This window comes from Rhinolophus sinicus, linkage group LG01 (assembly GCF_036562045.2).
Source record: "Rhinolophus sinicus isolate RSC01 linkage group LG01, ASM3656204v1, whole genome shotgun sequence".
In the NCBI taxonomy this organism is placed as follows: domain Eukaryota; kingdom Metazoa; phylum Chordata; class Mammalia; order Chiroptera; family Rhinolophidae; genus Rhinolophus; species Rhinolophus sinicus.
The window spans coordinates 51602406-51615158 of record NC_133751.1 but is presented as its reverse complement, the minus strand read 5'-3'; the positions used below and the strand labels follow the sequence as shown (position 1 = coordinate 51615158).

The following is a 12753-nucleotide window of genomic DNA, read 5'->3' as shown; positions in this document are numbered from 1 at the left end:
TGGGATGATGAGTGATTTAAACTATTTCTTGTACAATTTTAAAATTATCTAAATAAAATATAGTGAAAAATGGATGACCCTTAGAGAACAATAAATATCCGTTACAAAACATAGGATTTTAGTCATTTCTTTTGTATTTTACGGTATGAAGCCAGGAGAGAATGGAGAACCTGAAGTGAAGACAATTTGTTGAAAATATAAAAGGCACCTAGATTTTCAGTCTGATATGCACAGAAACACTTTCCTACTATACAAGCTATTTCTATCTAATGGCCTTGACAGATGCCTGAACGTGACACCAGACACTGAAATAACATGCAAATCAGTTTTCGGTTTTAATATGCAAATATGACACTTGGCACATCACTTTCCATTCCTGAGGTAAATTTCTGTTTTTGAGTTTTTCGTGGGAAATGCATACCAGCAAACAAATGGTTAACTCCCCCTATTTCACCTGACATAAGGTGGTTTTTATTTGAGTCAGAAAGGTTCTTGCTCAGAGATCCAAGGCACTTTGGATGCAAAGAAAGGGCATGCGGTTTTTTTCAATAACAATGCCACCTGCAGCAAACAAGTCTATCCTCTGACAGGAGCACTGCTCACACTGGATTTCTGGCCTGGGGGGGGCGGGGGAAGTAGGCAAATTTTCTCAGTGAGAATAAAGAGAAAAGGGTTTTTGCTGGACCTGTGAAAATCAAAGTAACAACATGGTGGGAAGATTTGCTTCTGGCCCAAAACAAAGAGGAAGTAGTTAAAAGTCCTCACTTCCAGGGTATTACAGGAGTGTGGAAAACTATATCCTCTGGTGAATGCTACATTCAATTACCTACCAATACTAGTAGTTAGGCATTAAGGCAGTCATCAAGATAAGTGAGATAAACCCAGTTCAAGGAATATATAAAACAGTCCGGAAATCAAGGCACATGAGGGAGAAATAGAAGAGTGAAGCAAAATATTGACTGTTGACAGTAATTAGTGTGGCTTACTTTGAGGTCAGACAATTAAGTTCATGAACTCATCCTAGAAAAAGTGCCAATACCTCATTGCTGAATATCACTACGGTCACCTTCGAAGTACTCCCCTTGGGAAGCTATGCACTGATGCCGCATCTAGTCCACCCTTCAAAGCAATTTTGGAACTCTTTTTCTGGAATGGCCATCAGAGCTGTTGTTGTATTATCCTGAATGTCATAAAAATGTCTTCCTTTCAATATTTCTTTATCTTCGCATAAAGAAAGAAGTCACTGGGGGCCAGATCAGGTGAGTAGGGAGAGTGTTCCAATACAGTGATTTGTTTACTGGCTAAAAACTCCCTCACAGACAGTGCCGTGTAAGCTGGTACGTTGTTGTGATGCAAGAGCCATGAATTGTTGGCAAAAAGTTCAGGTCGTCTAACTTTTTCATGCAGCCTTTTCAGCACTTCCAAATAGTAAACTTGACTAACTATTTGTCCAGTTGCTACAAAGTCATAATGAATAACCTCTCTGTTATCAAAAAAGATTACGAAAATCACTGCAACAAGTTTGCGAACTTAATTGTCCAACCTTGTAGACACTTTAACGTACAGGCTCTAAAGGCTATCTGCTTTTGGGTCTGAATCCCAATCCACTACTTACCAATTATGCAACCCTGGGCAATATGCTTCATTTCACTGAATAATAGTTGCTTAAACTATACAATGGCATCAACAGGATTTATTTCATGTGTTCAATGCAATGGTCATTGAATGCATTTAATGACATAGCATATATTTAACAGATAGGGCAAAAGTTGAGAGGTACAGGTCCTATGACTGAGCACCATGCCTGAGTGACCCCCTTGCCTTTGGAGTTCAATCCTATCAAAGCCATTTTGATTGTGCAGTAAGATGAAAATTTGTCATTACAATTCATTACAGTGACAGAGAAAATGCACACTATGTATCGAATAACAAGGTAATGAAGCAAATTATAGCAGTGTGACAACACAAGAGCAAGGAACCATTAAAGTAACATTTACTGCCTGCACTGATCAAGAAATTACTCTTATCTTTAAAGATATGCTTGAAGATATGCTGTGCTGTATAAATCTCATGTGAACATATCAACAGATGATATGGATACAGAAGAAAGAGAAGTTACAATGGACTGAAGCTTACCAAAACATGTTGAGAGGATAAGGGGCCTGAATTAGAATTTGAGGGAAAGAGAAAACCTTTCACATTTCTATTCTCTCTTACAGGTAACAAGGAACTCTGGTGCGACACTCGCAAGCACTAGTAGCTTTAATTTAATACTTTCCACAGCATGAGAGTGTGGTTTTCTTTTTTTTTGTTCTTTTCTTTTTTCCTTTTTTTCAGTATAGAGAAACAAACCAACTTAGTGGTTTTGATAAGTGATGATGTTAAGTGACTTAGCCAAAATCACACCCATTGTGAGTGGCAGAGCCAGGAGTTAAACATGAGTCTTCTGATCCAAGCGTAGTGTTTTTCCACTAATTTACAGCTGCCTCTATATACTCATTTAGAAATATGAAACTTACATGATCTATCATAAAGGTTAATCAAGGCAGTCAACCTCACTGATTAAAGCATGATGCTAATTATACCAGAGGCTGGAGACCAATGTGGCCCCTATTACTTTCAGAAACATTGATTGTGGTGTAACGGAGAAAGTGTGGGCTTCAGAAGCAGAAAAAGCTGGTTCAAATACCAAGCTACGCTACTTATTTTGTTTAACATTTCACAAAGTTTTTAAAAATTTGTCTTCGCAATAGCTTCTTCATCTGTAAACGGGGATGGGGAGGGTAGGGGGGGTGGGGTGGGGGTGGGAATGTCTCCATTTCAGGGCCATTGTGAGTAATACCGAGAACGATACATGGGATGTGCTAATGTTTAATAATGGCTCATGACTTGTGTCAAATGTTCACAGTCTGCCAAATCCGAGCTCTCAGCGTCTTTCAAATGTGGCAGGAAGGTGGATAAGGGAACATGAGCGACTCGGTGTCATTCATTAGCGCTACAACACAGAGGTGAAAAGATTGTGCTCTGATGCCTAATTTAAAGACCGACATCATTTACTATTTCTTACTGACCATCAGCCATAGTTCAAATAATAGTAAATCTGTTGAAGAACTATCCCTTTCCGTAAACTCTGAAAGGTAGAAATATATAAGTGCTAAAAGGTATATTTATTGATTTATAATTTATGAGACTGAAATGAATTAAGGTATACTTCGTGTTTAGCAGGGGTCAGACAATGTTCGAAATCGTTTACATTTAATCATTTAAGCCATTTAATCACCACAGCAACCCCATCAGGCATTTACTATTCTGATTTTAAAAAAAGAGACAACTGAGGCACAGAGAACACTTTGACAGTTATCAGAAACCTGGGAGTTGAATCTAGTTGCTAACTCGAGAAAGTGCATGTTTAACCATCACACCAATGCCTCAGCCTCTTAATCCATCTGCGTTCTTTCAGAGGGCTTGTATGACCTATCTACTTATATAGGTCACACAATTTACAAGAATTTAATCATATATTATAAAGGAACCTTCCTTAGGGCCAAGTACTACTTTTTATGATATAATATTTCCTCTGTGTAAAAAGTGGCAACTAAAAACACACAACCAGCTTTCTGGGTAATTCTGATGGAGATGGACTGAGTACAAGAGTTTGAGAGACATGGTTGTTTTCAACATCTTCACTAGAGATTCAGCAAGAGGGGTAGAATTGTTGTTCAAAAGACTAGTCCCTTTATCAATTTCTGATACAAGCTGGAGGGTTAATGCTATATCTTAAAACAGTAAAAGCTAAAAAACAATGCCATTTCCCAGTCAGCAAAGTAATGCTTTTTCATTTTTATTTTTTCTTACTGGATTAGGGCCTGACTATGAATAAAATACTACAGAAATATTCTATTCTATAAGAACTTAGGCCTCTCCAAAATGTGCTAAGCATAGTCTATTGGGAGAGGGAACTTTAGATGTGCTGTGCACTCTGACAATTTCTGAAACAGAAGACACACTGGAGATCATTTAGTGGTAGGTAAATCCCCGCATTAAATGAAAAATAACAGAGTCAAGGAGGGGACCTGACTGAGTGGCCCAAAGTCATCTAGAAAATGAGTATAGAATCAAGAAGAACGCCCAACTCAGGAAAGCAGGTCTAATTTGGTATTAGTTTAGTCCTCTTTCCACCATGAAAGATCCTCTCAAAACAGTGATGCATGCTTGATGCCCTATAAAGTATGCCCATTCTTGGCAACACATTTTGGGAGCCCTAATCTACATTTATGCAGCATTCTGAGATCCTGAGGTGGGAGTTGCTATAAAGTGAAAATCATTGCTGTTATTCTTGGCAAGCCTACACAGACTGACAACAGCTGGCACAAGCAGATGTGGTCCACAAAGGATTCTGTCAGGCTGTGCTGGCGCCATCCCTGTGCAAGTTTCCTTTGCCTCGACTAACAAAGACTGCTTCTCCTCAGTTTCTGCAGACCCCAGGCGCTTCTTGTCCCAGGTGAGTCCAGAGCCCTAATCAAACTGGCCTCAATCTCACCTCTCTCCTTTCATTTTAACCACTATTTCCTAGGGACATGCCTTTCAGAGAGAAATACTTCTGGAACATGGTGACAATTTTCTTGATCCAGGGCCTTATGAAACATCTGGGGATTGAAATAATAACATTCATGAATTCAGTACTCTGTTCATGTATTATCTCCTTTGACCTTTGAAATACTCCAATGACATAAGTACTTCTGCTCCCTCTCTTTACAGATGAGGAAACAGACACACAGAAGCTAAGTAATTGCCTCAGAAATCACAGAGCTGGTATGAGCTAGGATTTGTTGCTAACTACAGTGATGCTAGAAACTGCCACCCAAGTTTTAGTATCTAGAGATTACGACCTGAAGGATGAAATCCAGAGTGTCACTCTAATCAGAATGATTTGATATAATTGTCATGGACATACAGAGGGCTATTATTATAACACTTCCATGAGTATCATCAAAAAAGCTATATGCTTCACCATCTCTATCATTCTGACTATCCTGGGTAATAGGTAGGAAGCAAGTTATTACTGGCTTTATTATTTTTCTAATCAAGAAATATAATACAGTGACTGACTCAGGTCATTCAGCAATGCCTCACCTCCTTGACAATGCTCAATGTTATAGACTTAGCCTCCAACATTTCTTGAATATAAAGAGAGTGTTTTGGAGAAGAACAAGTAACTAGATGTTAAAGTACACAGAAAACATTAAGGATCATGTTGTTTCACTTACGAGAGGCAACCTAGCAAGCTTCTGATCCACAGAAAAACTAAACATAACTCAAGAAATAATAATGTCCACCCTCCCACATCCCCACCCAAGAACAAATAAGTTAGTATCTCTGAGGCTGCTGCTCAGAAATTGGTGCGGTTAAAAGGCTCCTACGTAATTCTGATGAGCAAAAGGGGACAACAACAAGTGCCAGTTTAAACAGTGGAAATGACACACCATGTTAACTTCTCTGTATTTTCACTCTCTGGCATTTCTCTGAGGTAACATCCATCCACCCGGCATCCGTGACACCCATTAGATTTCTCCCAAGAGACATCTATCAAGGTAAGAGTTGCAAGAGAGGCTGTGGGGACAAGTGCGAGCCACTCGCCTAGGTTTATAGAAGCCTAGAACTTTGTTTATCTTCCATTTATCATCACTGCCTCTGGTATAGGCCTATGGCTACTTCAAATAAGATCCTTCAGAGGAAAAGTCATGTACTTTGACTGCATGAACCATCCCGAAAGCTTCATGTTGTTCTCAATAATAACAATGGATACATTTATTAGATACTTATTATATGCAGGGCACTGTGCTAAGTGTTTTATTTTATTGCATTTTGGGGCAAGAGGAGGAAGAAAATGTTATGGGCTCAGTGGATCAAGGAACGAGGAGACAAACATGCTGTGAACAGGTATAGTTAATATGCTCATTATACAGATGAGGAAACTGAGGCTCAGTGAGAAGACGGCATGATACATGCTGGCCAGGGCTGCCTGACTCCAAAGCCAGTAAGGGTATACATGGTGATACCCCGACTTAATCGCTATCACCACAGAGATAAAGGAAGAATAAAGCTCTCCATATGTGAACAATTGACTCCACAAGTAAGATGTCATCCTTTGGATCTCTTTATGTACCTGATAATACCCTTGACATTGGCCTAAATAAAAGCCAAACTGTGTGGAGAAAAGGGGTGTGGTGGTTGGGGAAGGCGAGGGCATTTAAAAACCTTTAGAGGAAAATCAGTTGGTAACTTAAGAAATGTTTTAAGCCTAGGTGGCAAGGCTGGCAGCTAAACTCAACCCAGGCAGTGATATCACATGTTTTCCCCAAAGATTCAAGTGGCATCTGAAAAAGTGGGCTGTGCAGCTCCCAGGCAGTGGGCCTGTTTTGCTAGCTGACCAAACAAGCTCCATGGAGAAGGGAGGAAGAGCTATAGTTGTGTGTAAGTGACTGGAACTAATGCCAAGGAGTGCCAAGATGCTTCCCTTAGACCTACGCCCTTCAGGGGGCCTTTTATTCCTGGCTATCTCTTCTCCGTGGCGAAGGAGCCCTGTAGTAGGAAGGGGTAAGCCAGAAATCATTTTCTTTAAGAAGAGTAGAGAAGGTTCACCAAGGGATCAAGGAATAGGCACACACTTCAGAATTCCTTGGTTCCAATGGAATGCAGAGCTGTACTAAAGCAAACAGGTTGAATTTGGGGAGCTTCCTCCAGCAAGAGAGAGGTGAATACTTCTTAGGGACATGATCCAGCTTGCTGAATTGGGTGTATGCATCTGAGGTTGTTCTCTGTCAGGACAGCACATTTCAACTTCTTGACTTGAAGTGGAGTGTTGCTGTGAACACAAGGCATGCTCTTCTTGCCATGCTGGCCTCACATCTCACTGCCTAGTGACACCACTCAGACAATTAGATGGAGTAGAAGGGCTCTTTGTTTGACGTTCAAAGCGCCTCATATTCTGGCACTGAGCTTTGTTGTCAATCTTTCTTCCACTGAACTATACTTCCTATTCCAGGCCAGTCCCCCTACTATACTCTCAACATAACCACAGAGCCCTTTTGCACTTCAAGGTCACTGCTTCTATGATGTCCACTGCTATGAACGCCAAGAACCAGACGTTCCTGACCATCCTCTGGAGGCTCAGTGCAAATTCTAGTTCAGATGCCTCGTTCCTTGATCCACGGACCCCACAGGAACTTCCTCCTCCTCTTGCCCCTGGAGCACAGCACAGTGGGTACGAGTGCCCTGCCTGGACCCACTGCTATTGACCAGTTGACCTTGTGCAGATTTCTTACCCTCTCTGTGCCTCAGCTTCCTCAGTGAAAAATGGAGATAATCATAGTGCCCACATTTCCAAGGGCTCTTTTGAAGATGACATGGGTTAATAAAGTGCATGGAACAGTGCTTGACACATAATAAGTGCAATACAAGTACTTGAAAAATAAATAAGTGCCTCTTCTGAGGCACCAATTACTGTCTAGCCAGTAGGTTAGTTATATGCTTTTAGCACATTATGGGGACTCTTAAGTGTTTGCTTCGTTAATGGTGTCTGTACTTTCCATAGTGTGAGCCCAGCACCTGACGCACAGAAGGCAAACAGTAAATGTTCATTGAATTGAATTGTGCTGAATTACTGAGTAGTTAGACTATAGTCCTATGATTCTGCAAACTGAATACCAAAAAAAGAGGCTTTGGCTAAGTTTGAGCACCTTCCTTATCCTATAGCATGTTCTCAGTAATGCAGAGACAACTAGTCCAAAGGAAATTGTGTTTTCCTTGCAGTGTTGTATAATTTTGGTCTCATATCAACATGCCTCAGGGAATAAAATATGTCTTTACATAAAAATTTCTGGTAATGGAATCTTGAAAAGTAATTGAATGAAACAACAGATTCGATCTGCTGAGGGCTCTGTTTCCAAAACTAGGTGTGTGACGATGCCCTGAAGTGAGACCTGGACAGCTGCTGCCCCCCAAAAGCCTTTATCCATGAGCCACAGAGAAAGAGCTGGCTCACCTATGACTTCCGGAATACAGAGAGATCTTAAGAATATGCAAAAACCTAGCAGACATTACGTTCATTGACATAACTCCATGGGCAAGGTAAATACAGGTATTTCATAATGTAAGAAAGCATACTTCATTCCTCCTCTCTGCCAGTTGCTCTCTTGAAAAGAAGCTCAACTAAGAACTTGGAGAAGATTTTATAAATTGTCTAGGTTAATGCTTCTAAATATGGTTGCCACTGGAGCCTACAGTGTCCATAATATCTGTATAAAAGAGGGTCAGGGGTTGATTTCAAATTTTATTTAAGCCTAAAAATATACAAGCATTTATCTGGAATAAGACTGTTTATTGCTAGATTATCAATTCAGTGCAGTGACGTTGGTTATGTCACTCTTCACAGTTCAAATTTGTCAGTGTGTATGTGCCTTGGAGTACAGAAAATGGACATAACGCATATTTAATTAATAAATGCAGTTAGCTGTGCAAAATCTTCAGTACAAGGAGTCCAAATTACAATAATAAAATGAGGCCCTCTTGTTGATGAGAAGATCCAGACTGAGATTAAACTGACACAACAACTCAGATTTCCTGACTTCAAGTCTAGTATTTCATTAACTACGTCATAGCTGATACTTCTCTCTAGAATGTCTCTGCAGGGATGTTGTTGCGTCCTTGTGTCTACCTTTAAATTTTATGTCTAATGTCTTTGCATCTACATGATACGATTTCTTGGCCTTCCCACTGTTCATGCACACTGCCTTTCTGATTAGAATAGGCGAAACATATAGACGACTGGAAACATAAAAACACAACCCATACACAACTATAATTTTCTAGCTGACCATTCATTTTCATAAACTTATTTTCAACAAATTTCAAGGGGCTTTCCCTAATTTTGGGCTTTTTGCCTTTCTGTCAGATTAGGAAATAATCAGGGTGTACAATCGAAAACCCAGACGGGTGAGGCAGATGGACACAAAGCAGCAGTTTTGACAAACTGTTTCCCTAGGAAACCAGGCAAAAAGCAGGAGTTGGACCAAATATAGAACTGGCAGTCAAAATGTGGAAATAGAAACTTCAAGTCATGGACTGGTGGGAAACCCCAACACCCCATCTCTGCAAACCACATACAGGCGGTGGAATCAAAGTAGAGGCATGTTTCACCGGGCGAATCCAGTAAGCTTACAGGACGTGGACTTCTACAGTGATAATTCTGGGAACAGAAGCACACGCGGTTCTGTTCCTGAGTCTCCTGAGTCATCGATAAGAAAGGAAAAGGGAAAGAAATGAGTTCTGCTACCACTGAGAAGCCTGATTCCATGGACGGCCGCCTGACTCATGGTCAAATGCAGAATCAGATTTGTGAGTTTGGATAGATGTCCCTTTCACCTCATTATGACTTGTCTGAGGGAATATGAAAAGAGGCCTTACAGAGTTCCTGGACTACTTGCTGCCATTGCCACAGTGTCTGTGACAACATGTGACTTAAGATCTCCTTTGTGCAGTTTTTCACTGACTCATCTCTACCCACATGGGCTGTATATAAAAATGAACGTTTGTTTTCTCTTGCACTTTAATGTAGGATCCTATACCAACGGGCACCTTATTCCCATTCATAGTCATCCTGTTTTAAGATAAAAGAAAACAGAGAGAGACCTGAGCATAGAAAGCGATTGTTGCTACACCTCAATTTTGGTACCAAGTATGACCTATCATGTCTCCAGTTCCTACCATGCATTGGAGCCTACCATGTATTGGGGTGCCCCTTTCCTGACTGATGTGTATGGACCAAATCTGTCTGCAATGACAGGGAGAGACTGCATGTGGTGCCTGGCTTCTGTTTCAGTAAAACAAACAAACAAAAATGATACTTCATTTGAATTGCAAGGTCATTATTGGCATCCTTGGATATTCAGTACAACTCAGTAATTTACATGGGTGTTTACTCTGCTTGCCAACGTGAACTACAATTAGGGTGAATATAAACTTTTTGCAACAACAATCCAACCTAGTCCTACTCCTGAAATGCCTACTGTTTCACTTCCCTCAAGCCCTTTGCCCTTGCCAAAGTAACTATAACAAACCTTGCTGCATGTTGCTTGGTCTTAGCCTGACCAAGCAACAGCCTTGACAGGCACTGGGGATGGCGAGGGCAGGGAGAGCCTACAGGAGGAATTAACAAGAGACTGGAAAAGTACAAGCTGAGAGCTACGCAGTGTGTGTGTGCGCCTGTATGGATACACATGCTAATAAAAGGCAAGAGGATGTCAAAGAAAGGCTTTTCCTCCTAAAAATCACACAATCTGTGTTACCATTGGATTGAAAAGTCACTTTCTTGTGTATGCATCACAAATTTAAATTTGGAAACAAATTTTCCTGGTGTGACATTTCTTGCTTTGCTATTAATACAGCAAATTCCCAGAAGACAGAAAGAAAAGGATCTGAAAATAGAAAATCTGAATTCAAGTTTTGCTTTGGCCAATAACTCACTATGCAACCTTGAGCAGGTTTCAAGGCCTCAGTTTTGCTAATTGCCCAAAAGGAGGATATAGTACAAATACTGCATTTGCTTCACAAGGTTATGATGAAGATAAAGGAGGTAACATCTTCATTCATTCATCTAACAACTATCTTTGAGCTTTCCCTTTTTGTCAGGCACTGTCCCTGCCACACAGAGCTTACATTTGTGTGCGTGCAATTTGTGTGCATGTGTGTGTGTGTGTGTGTGAGAGAGAGAGAGAGAGAGAGAAAGAAAGCAATACATAATTCATTAAAAAGATGCATTTGCATATATATACTATACACCCATGCACGTAATATCAAGACAGTGATGAATGCTATGGATATACATGTGAAAAAATTAATAAATATACAAGGATTGGATTGCACCAGAATATGATAGTGGCTGCTATCTATTTTCTCCCCAACATGTTCCCTTTTCTAATGCTTTCCTCTTAAAAACATTGTATTTTTATCTAGTCTATCTTAAAATAAATATTAGATATGAGGAATCTTTTGCTCCTAGTACTCTTTCTCTTTAATAAAAAAAGGGGGTTTCCACTATAAAAACTTACAACTGGCTTCCAATGTAAGAGGGAGGAACACTGAAGTAAAGACATTCAAACACAAGAAGAAGAAAAACTGCAAATTAAGAATTCTGAATACATGATTCCAGAGTGTTTTCTATAACAAGGTCGGCCTTCAGCATTTGAGGAGAAACAGCACACCTCTCTTGATGCATATTAAGGTAGTTAGTACGTGCTCATGTAAAGCAGCAGGCAATTAGAGCACACTAAGAACTTTAAAATCACAAAATGCTAGAATTGAAATAGAATATTATGCTCATTCAGCCCAATCTCTACAATTCCAGAACACCGGGGGCTTGAGAAATTATATGACTTGCCTAAGGCTAGACAATAACTCAATGGTGGAACTGGAACTAGAATTATGGTACGTGGGCTGCTAAACTAAGCATATTTTACCACCACCACTTCTTGATGTGTTGTCCTTCACACATAAACATACATACATGATCCGGGAAATACAGAGTTGAAGCTATTTCTCCAAATTGTTTGAGCAATCTCTTTCCCACTCCTATTTCCTGCCCTCTCCCCCTTCCTTCCTGTGCTTTGAGGTCTAGTTTTTGAACAGGTAAGGAAGTAAATTAATGAATATGGTAATTCAGGCTACCTTATCACTCCTCAGGACTCCTTAAAACCATTCCACTGCCTCTGGGAGGTCTTCTCAGTATATCTCAATCAACACTGACTTGACACAGTGCCTCATCTCTACTAATAAATCTAATCAATGCCATAAGTTTGAACACTTAAGTGATTTGTTTCAATTCTTCCATCTTTTTATCTACCATCTGGTATGAAAATCCTCTTCTTTCATGTTATGAAAATAACTCAGCTTAATGCTAGGTATGTAGAAATTGCTTAAAACTATTTCTGAATTACTCCTATGGCCTCCTAATCATAATTATTATAAATAGCCAGGATCAAAATGGAACTAAAAGGTAATTTTGCCAATGATTTACAATACACAGTTCTAATATTTCATTCATACCCCTCTAATTGCTAAGGCGTCTTTGTCACCTATCCTCAGGCAAGGTAGTATCTCTGAGCTTCAGATCCCACATTGCAAAGTGGAATGGTAATGCATACTAGCAGAGTTATCGTGAACATTAAGTGAGAAATTACATAAGGAGAAGCTTAGCCCAAGTCTGTTGCAAATTAGGTACTCACTGGGTATTAGTTGTCCTTCCTTACCTTCACTAATAGCATGGGACTAATTTAACTCAGCTTGAATACCTTAGTGTCAACAAAAACCAATGAGGTGTACAAATGAAAAATTTCCTAATCTAAATTATATTGTAGCATGCTAAAAAATTAAAATGCATTACTGTATACCCAAGGTGGGATGGAGAAGTGGGAGGAAAGACAAACCATTTCTGTTATGAATAAAAAGTGGGGAGAGAGAAGAAAAGAAAATTGAGCATAAAATAGTGAAAATGTACCCTAAGTGTTCAAGTGTTCACAGAAAAGACATTGGGAAACAAGGAGACCAGGAGTACTAGGAGGAAAGATTATTAGGAATTTCAAATTTGGGAACTCCTTTGCGCCAAAATTGAGTTAAAATGTTTCCAACTAAATTTTTATAAAACGGTTGTATACCTAGTGCCCCAGAATATACTATGTGAACACTTAAACAAATATA

The 12753-nt window shown here is 39.8% G+C and overlaps 1 protein-coding gene and 1 long non-coding RNA gene across 21 annotated transcripts in view; one reads left to right on the top strand and one right to left on the bottom strand.

Annotated features, from left to right (window-relative positions):
• Window positions 1-12753, bottom strand: part of LPP (LIM domain containing preferred translocation partner in lipoma) — a 650163-nt gene that overhangs the window by 174264 nt on the left and 463146 nt on the right. The gene's annotated exons all lie outside the window — the stretch shown is intronic.
• Window positions 5321-9168, top strand: LOC141571001 (uncharacterized). The gene is made up of 3 exons (XR_012495450.1): window positions 5321-5591; window positions 7956-8130; window positions 8954-9168. It is a non-coding gene; the product is annotated as an uncharacterized LOC141571001 (long non-coding RNA).